The sequence below is a fragment of the Macaca nemestrina genome, chromosome 7, assembly GCF_043159975.1.
Source record: "Macaca nemestrina isolate mMacNem1 chromosome 7, mMacNem.hap1, whole genome shotgun sequence".
Taxonomy (NCBI): domain Eukaryota; kingdom Metazoa; phylum Chordata; class Mammalia; order Primates; family Cercopithecidae; genus Macaca; species Macaca nemestrina.
The window spans coordinates 102,667,563-102,675,668 of NC_092131.1; the positions used below are offsets into that span (position 1 = coordinate 102,667,563).

Consider the following 8,106-nt stretch of genomic DNA (forward strand, 5'->3'; position numbering starts at 1 on the left):
TTAGATAGAGATGAGCTCTATCCAAGGTGCCTTCAGCTCTAAAATGTCACAAGTCCGTGCTGACTACCAGCTGTATATGGATTGGTCTGCTTTCTGACTAGATATTCAAAGATTAATTCATCCTAAAACACACAGCAAGTTGTGTTAAGATTCCTTCTCTGCCTCCTGACCTTTAGAAGATTATGTTCTCTCTATTCAGGCAAATGACAGAGGGTAGTGAAGGATTTCTCTTTTGGACTCTGCTTAATGTGGCTGTAAGGAAACGGCCTTCGAAAAGCTCTGGGCACAGGTCTTGATGACTCTGCCAAACCTGCAGTCTCTCCAGGTCCCTCTATGGAGCCTGTTCTTGGAACTTGCCTTTGGATTTGGTTGCTGGAATGCAGGTGAAACTGACAAACTGGAGGTCGAGCAACCAAACTAGAGGGATTGGGAAGATTAAGACAGTGGTCCATGGTAGTTCAAATTAAGGAGTTTCATGGCGGCTAAACAAACCTCTATCTTTTTGTATAACCCAGTCTCTTTGCTAACACCCACTCTTGAGAGCTGAAACCTCAAAATTCATTATGGGTGAATTTAACAGCCACTTGGAACCTAATCGACCCCCAGAAGTACTATCCTCAAGCTAGGCATTAAAGGCCACTTAGAGTGCATCTGCGGGTAGAGAAGGCCCTTACAGATGGGTCATGCAGTCCTCCCTTGGGAGTCCTAAGCATCCCGCACAGGTGGCTGTCATCCGGCCACTGCTTGGACATTGCCAAGGTCGAGGCGCTAGCTGCCCGGCCTGGCAGGCAGCCTCCTGCGCTGCTGGACAGCTCTAGATGTGGGAAAAGCTCACGAAGCGCCTAGAACAGTGCCGGTCGCCAGGCTGAACTCGGTAAATGTGCTTCCAAGTGGGTCAAAAGCTGCCTCCCTAGAACTTAAACCCACTGGTCCTGGGTGCGCCCCTGAAGCCCCGAAACACAGAGGTCTCTCGGTTATCTCGGGTTGTAATCAGGACCCTCGGCCCTCTCCTCCCAGGTGCGGATCCCGGACCTTCTTCCCCAAGCCTGAACCGGCAGACCCCTCCCCAGACTCCAGAAGCCCCAGGAGTGAGCACCAATGGGGGAATGGCAGCCAGAGAGGCCGCGGTTGGGATTATCCCCAACCTCGGTTTCCCGGGCACGAGGGGACAAAGGGCCTCAGGAAGGCGTATCCCCCGCCGCGATCTGGGCTGTCCCCGCCACTGGGCAAGCCAGCCCTCTAGACCCCCACGGCGCCATATGACAGGCCCCCGAGGATCCCCTCAGGCTGCGGCGTGATGGGCCGAGCTACGCCGGGGAACTCGGGGCTCGGAGATTCGGTTCGACGGGTCCGGCGTGCGATCCCTGCTCCGCGGAGCTCGCTCGGCCGTGGCTTTACCTGCGTGTGATTGACTACAGGTGCTCAGCTCGCCCCCAGTCTGGTTCCTGCAGCTTCCTGGCTACCGGCGGCGCTCATGGATATACAGCCGGAACCCCTGGCCAGTGCAGCTCCCGCCGCTACCGGCCCCGCCCAAGTAACTGCCGCCACGCCCCTGACGACCGCTTCTGCCACGCCCCCAACCGCGGAAACCGCTTGTTCATTGGGCAGTTTAGCCGCTTCTCCACTTGCCCCGCGCGCTCATGGCATTACGAGGGAATCCACTGGTCAGCGAAGCTGCTCCTCAGAGTGGAGGCGGGATTCTTAGGGGAGAGCTCCTCAACAATTGGCTACATTTGACGGCTTTAGTCCAGGGACCCAGACGCTATTGGATAAGGCCAGCCCGGAGTGGGCGGGGAAAGGGGAGGAGGGCTAGAAGATGGGTAGTGTTTGCTGTGGATGGGGGCGGGGTGAAGAGAGGCGTAATTGTGACCGCAAGCTGCTTTAGAGGGCTGGGTAAGGTCAGTTGTCAACTGGGGCTCAGAGGAATGAGGTCGGCCGGTAACTCAGCTGCGGGGCTTTGATGGGTCCAGGCCGACTGACTGACTCACGTATACTCGAATTTCGCAGGGGGTGAAATTTGAGGTCATATCCCGGGAGAGAGGAAGAAGGGTCGTGAGTCACCGAACCCCAAGGAGAGGAAAAGATGTGGAGGCAGCGACCTATGGCCTCTTCCAGCTCCGGACGGGGGATGGGGACGCTCTGAGCAATATGGGCCTCAGTTATTGTCCCACTGTCCTTTCAACCCTTAAGCAACCCAGTTGGAGGCCGCCTGGAAGAATGTAGCCTTTGAACTAGGGCCTGAAATTGGGGCTCCTACCGGTTGTGTGGGCTTGGGAAAGTCACTTACCTTCCTGCATGCTCCCTGATTTCTTCACTTGGCAACTGAGGGTAGCAATAGTAGTTGATGAGAAGATTAAATAAACTCTGATAAACGCCAACAGTGGCTGGCACTCAACAGGCATTCAATGAAGGGTGATTCTTCACCCATCACCCACTCACCTCATCCGGCTGGGAAACTAGGCCCATTTCTAAAATTCTATGAGCCTGAAACTGCTTTTGCAGTGGCATGTCGTGTACCAAGAATAGAACACTTGAGCGACTTGAAATGCAACCCCTGTAGGGCAGAGAAGGCCACCCTACCAAGGTCCCATAGGGCTGGGAGACAGGGAGCACGGGATGAAGTGAGAGGAGCAATTTAGTCAGAGAAGGGAAGTGGTGTTTGTTGCCATGTAAATTTTTCCCAACATATTTCAGGTTGTGACAAGGAACAATGGGCTGGCTCAAGTTTTATGAAGCGTGACCCAACAACATCCTCTGAAGGCTGATCAGCACCGGACTAGAAATCACTGCATGAGCTATATCCGTCAGAGACCCCTGAAACCCATTCCCCATTCTGAAGGTGTAGACATCACAGACTGTGGACAGAAATAGCTTCTCAGACTTGAATGTAGCCCCAGACCCTTTGTGTCTGCCTTTGAAAGAACTCACAGCCATGGTACATCAGAGTGAAGGAGAAGAAAGAATCCTTTGCCATTGCTCTATTTTTCATTCAGTTGTCATGTTACCTTGAAAATAAAGGTTTCATCTCAGTGTTTATATATTCCTCTGTATTCTCTTTCATCTTGGGAAAAAAAAAAAAAAACAAACCCAGGCTTCAGTAGCAAAGTCTCTTAGTGATGAACCCCATCATCCTGACTCTGAGTTAAAACAGTTTGGACTTCCAAAAAACAGCTTTAAATTTATCACTAGATAAGTATATAAGGTAATGCATATGTTAACTAGCTTGGTTTAGCTATCCCACAATGTATACATGTATCAAAACATGGACCGCTGCAGTGGCTCACGCCTGTAATCCAACACTTTGGGAGGCTGAGGCGGAGCCCAGGAGTCTGAGACCAACCTGGGCAACATAGTGAGACCCCGTCTCTACAAAAAATTTAAAAATTAGCCTGATATGGTGGTGCATGCCTGTAGTCCCAGCTAGTGGGGAGGCTGAGGCAGGAGGGTTGTTTGAGCCCAGGAAGTTGAGGCTGCAGTGAGCTATAGATCGTACCACTGCATTCCAGCCTGAGCCACAGAGTGAGACCCAGTTTGACAAATAAACAAACATAATAACGTGATAAACATAAATAAGTAAAGCATGTTGTACATTATAAATATATACAAATTTTGTCAATCAAAAATTAATAATAATTTTAAAAATAGGCTGGGCACAGTGGCTCACGCCTGTAATCCCAGCACTTTGGGAGGCCAAGGCAGGAGGATCACCTGAGGTCAGCAGTTCCAGACCAGCCTGGCCAACATGGTGAAACCCCATCTCTACTAAAAATACAAAATTAGCTGGGCTAATTTACAGGGTGGCACACGCCTGTAATCGCAGCTGCTCAGGAGGCTGAGGCAGGAGACTCGTCTGAACCCAGGAAGCAGAGGTTGCAGTGAGATTGCACCACTGCACTCCAGCTTGGACGACAGAGTGAGACTCCGTCTCAGAAAAAAAAAAAAAAAAAGATTTGTCAGTAGTTTTGGAGGGGTGTGTACACATATCTATGCACACATTTGGTTCTGATCCACAGTTTTCTGGTTCTTGTCTTTAAATAGTGCTGCTTGGTAGCCATACACATGGCTGCATGCTACGGAAATAGGCCCAGCCCAATACGGGTTTGCTTCTGCCTGTGTTTGTTAGGCCCTGAAAAGCATGAAGTGGCTCCAGAGATTCAGGATGATTTCTCCAACTTGATTCAGAGCCACGAAAAGCAGCTGTTAGGAGTATATTGCAGATGTGCTCACCATTGTGTAAATGGCTTTTTTCTCCCATCTCAGGAACATAGGTTCAGCCAATGCTTCCAGTAAAGGACATCTATCCAGTTCAGGAATTCTAAAACACAATTGTGTCACAGAGGCTCAAAAAGAGGCACAGACGGAGCCCAGGAACAGGAGGAAGAGTGAAAGGATCCGGGCATCTTCTTTGCAACTCAGGCAGGCTTAAAGAATGATCCATTATCATTTTCCAGCGCACAGAACTGTTTCCTTAATTGTCTCTGGTTTCTGTTTCCTCCCCTCTGCTTGCAGTCTTGCCATATTCTGTTTAATCATATTATTTCATTCTATAAATCATTTCCGAGGGAGGCCATTTAGGAGACAAAATGGACTTATTTTTGCCTTCAAGTTTAGTGGCCCATTGAGATTGAGGATTTGGTGAGCCTTGGCCTAACATAAGCAGGTGTTGGGATGTGGCTGTAAAGTGAATTTTCAAAACCATGACAGTACCTTGTTATAAAAAAGAACAAGGGAGACGGTTTGCCCCAGTCACTTTCTGGGATGGCTAAAGCTGCAGGACTTCATTAAAGTAGAACTGCTTCTTTTTTTTTTTTTTTTTTTTTTTTTTTGAAACGGAGTCTCACGCTGTTGCCCAGGCTGGAGTGCAGTGGCGCGATCTCGGCTCACTGCAAGCTCCGCCTCCCGGGTTCCCGCCATTCTCCTGCCTCAGCCTCCTGAGTAGCTGGGACTACAGGCGCCCGCCACCGCGCCCGGCTAATTTTTTGTATTTTTAGTAGAGACGGGGTTTCACTGTGGTCTCGATCTCCTGACCTTGTGATCCGCCCGCCTCGGCCTCCCAAAGTGCTGGGATTACAGGCTTGAGCCACCGCGCCCGGCCAAAGTAGAACTGCTTCTAACCAACTGGAGGCTCTGCAGGATTTCCTAACCTGAGAAAGTCCTCAAGGTACTCTGGGAGACAGCAGGGAGCAGCGGTTGGAGCAGATAATGTGTTCTATTTATTCTCTTCAGGGAAAATCAGCAATTCACTCAGTTTGTCATTTTTGTTATTCTGCATCCATGGGGGATGGTTCAGAGAAATGGGATTTGGAAGCTCTGCCGCTGGGGCTTGGATCCTGGTTCCATCCTTCCTAGCCTTGTGACCTTGGGCAAGTACAGCACGTCTCTGTTCCCACTTTCTTCTGTAAAATGCAGAGGACAGTGAAGTGCTTGTCTCATGGGTTCCTTTGAGTGGCAGATGAGTTCACAGATACAAAGTGCATCAAACAGTACCTGGCACATACCTAAAAATGTTAAATAAATGTTTGCCCTAGCTATTATAGGAGCCCATTTCAGAATCTCCCTCTAAGGTCCTCACTCATTTTTTAAGTTCTAGCCCTCAAGAAGTAGTGACCACAGGATTCAGGATTTTCAGAAAATATAGATAGACTTTATTTTTTAAATCTGTTTTAGGCCAGGCGCCATGGCTCATGCCTGTAATCCCAGCACTTTGGGAGGCTGAGGTGGGTGGATCACTTGAAGCCAGGAGTTTGAGACCAGTCTGGCCAATTGGCAAAACACTGTCTCTACTAAAAATACAAAAATCAGCTGGGTGTGGTGATGTGTGCCTGTAATCCCAGCTACTCAGGAGGCTGAGGCAGGAGAATCGCTTGAACCTAGGAAGTGGCGGATGCAGTGAACCAAGATCGCACCACTGCACTCCAGCCTGGGCAACAGAGGGAAACTCTGTCTCTAAATAAATAAATAAAGCAGTTTTAGGTTTACAACAAAATTAAGTGGAAAGTACAGAGAGTTCCTATATACACACTCTCCAACACATGCAGGATTTTTTTTTTACTAGCAAAATCTCACCACCTGGTGCGAGAAACTTTTCCTTTGGAATGTGGTTACCAAAAATGGTTTGAGGACCGAGTAAAGGTTTTTGAGACTAGACCTCATCAGTGTTCATTGTGAGGGAAATGGAAAGGATGAGGCTAAGAGAATAACAGTAAAAGCTGCAGCCTGGAGGGTCATAAAGTATTCCTACAGTTGTGACATGGTGCAGTCTGAGGGATCGAATATTGTGGCTTTATTGTCACACCCAGTGCAGTCTGCATGCAGTCTAGGAAGGAGGTTCAGAATGCCCTGTAAGCAGGTCCACTGTCTGGCTTCTTATTGGTAATGGAGATGAAGTTTGTTTAGAGGCTTTAAGTCCCAGCATGCGATAGTTCCATGAGGACAAACTATGATCAATTTCAAAAATGTGGTCCTTTTGTTATTAGAAAAGGCTTTCTGGTGGCCAGTGAAAACGATCATGAAAAATAACCTTGTCTGTGATTTGGGCTGCTTTCTTAAGCTATATGTGAGTTGTCTATAGTAAAATCATAAGATGAACACACCTGGCTTATGCCTGTTGTCCTGGCAAAATTTTAATAGTGCCCTCCTTCCCATCAGGTGATTCTCAAATAGTCCCAATTTGGATGATACATTTTATGGTAATATTTATACTTACATATATAGGACCTAGTACTAAAAATGCTCAGGAAACAAACACACACACACGCACGTGCATGCCCGCACACACAGATGAAAAAGTGTTCTAATCTTATAATCAGATACAGAATATCTGACAGGTGACTGGCTAACGATGACTTCTTCTTAGTCACCATGCATTCCTCTTCCTGATGTCATTCTTTTGTTTTTTTGTTTTTTTTTTTTTGAGACAGAGTCTTGCTCTGTCGCCCAGGCTGGGGTGCAGTGGCCGGATCTCAGCTCACTGCAAGCTCCGCCTCCCGGGTTTAGACCATTCTCCTGCCTCAGCCTCCCGAGTAGCTGGGACTACAGGCACCCGCCACCTCGCCCGGCTAGTTTTTTGTATTTTTTAGTAGAGACGGGGTTTCACCTTGTTAGCCAGGATGGTCTCGATCTCCTGACCTCGTGATCCGCCCGTCTCCTGATGTCATTCTTAATTACAGAAATAAAAATTGAGTTATTCATACTATTAATTGCAAAGGAGTTGATAAAACTTGTGTATTAAATAAGCTCATCATACACCCTTTCCTACATAATTTTAGGTTATTGAGCTATTTCAAAACTATTTCCGGAGAAGGCGAGATGCAGCGTAAAAAAATAACAACAACAACAAAAACCCCCCCCACACACACACAAAAACAGCTGGGCACAGTGGTTCACACCTGTAATCCCAGCAGATTGGGAGGCCCAGGCAGGTGGATCACTTGAGGTCAGGAGTTCGAGACCAGCCTGGCCAACATGGTGAAACTCTGTCTCTACTAAAAATACAAAAATTAGCCCTGCGTGGTGGCAGGTCTCTGTAATTCCAGCTACTTGGGAGGCTGAGGCAGGAGAATCACTTGAACCCAGTAGGCGGAGGTTGCAGTGAGCCAAGATTGCACTGAGATTGCACCATTGTGTTATGCCCAGACCGTTTATTCCCCGAAGAAGACAACCAGAGTCCAGAGTCAAAGCTAAGCAGCAAGGATCTTTATTACAGGTTCGAACCTGGAACTCTCCCTCGCTCGTGAAACGAGACGGGCAGGAGAGCTCCCCCACTGAGCTCCGAGCAGTGTTATATAGTCTAAGAAAAGTGGGCATAGAGTTATTATACAAATCAGATATATGATTGGCTAGTGTTTGAACAAGGCGATTTGGCTAACTATGATTGGTTCCCGCCATTTCTGATATTTTGGTTCAAACTTTGAGGCGGGAGAGCAGGTTTATGGCAGCAAGAGTTTATCTTACTTAAACACGTCTTGTGACCTTGCCTCAGAACTTACAAAATCTCTGGTATGTGCAAAACAAAATCTCTGGTACGTGCAGAAAACCAGGTACTCACAGAACTTACGAAATCTCTGGTATGTGCAAAGATTAGAGAGCAGAACAAGGGTGTAGCGG

General features: G+C 48.0%; 1 protein-coding gene and 1 long non-coding RNA gene across 4 annotated transcripts in view; one reads left to right on the forward strand and one right to left on the reverse strand.

Annotated features, from left to right (window-relative positions):
- Positions 1-2,455, reverse strand: part of LOC105488339 (abhydrolase domain containing 2, acylglycerol lipase) — a 118,837-nt gene extending 116,382 nt beyond the window's left edge. Inside the window, exon 1 of one of the 3 annotated variants that reach the window (XM_011752287.3) lies at positions 2,288-2,455. The gene's annotated coding sequence lies outside the window, so the exon portion shown is untranslated. Of the gene's footprint in view, positions 1-1,398; positions 1,767-2,287 lie in introns of those variants that run through there. The other 2 variants (XM_011752289.3, XM_011752286.3) reach the window with 2 other exon arrangements.
- On the forward strand, positions 1,781-3,038 carry LOC105488338 (uncharacterized). The gene is made up of 2 exons (XR_011626175.1): positions 1,781-1,898; positions 2,695-3,038. It is a non-coding gene; the product is annotated as an uncharacterized lncRNA (long non-coding RNA).
- Positions 3,039-8,106: the final 5,068 nt, after the last annotated feature.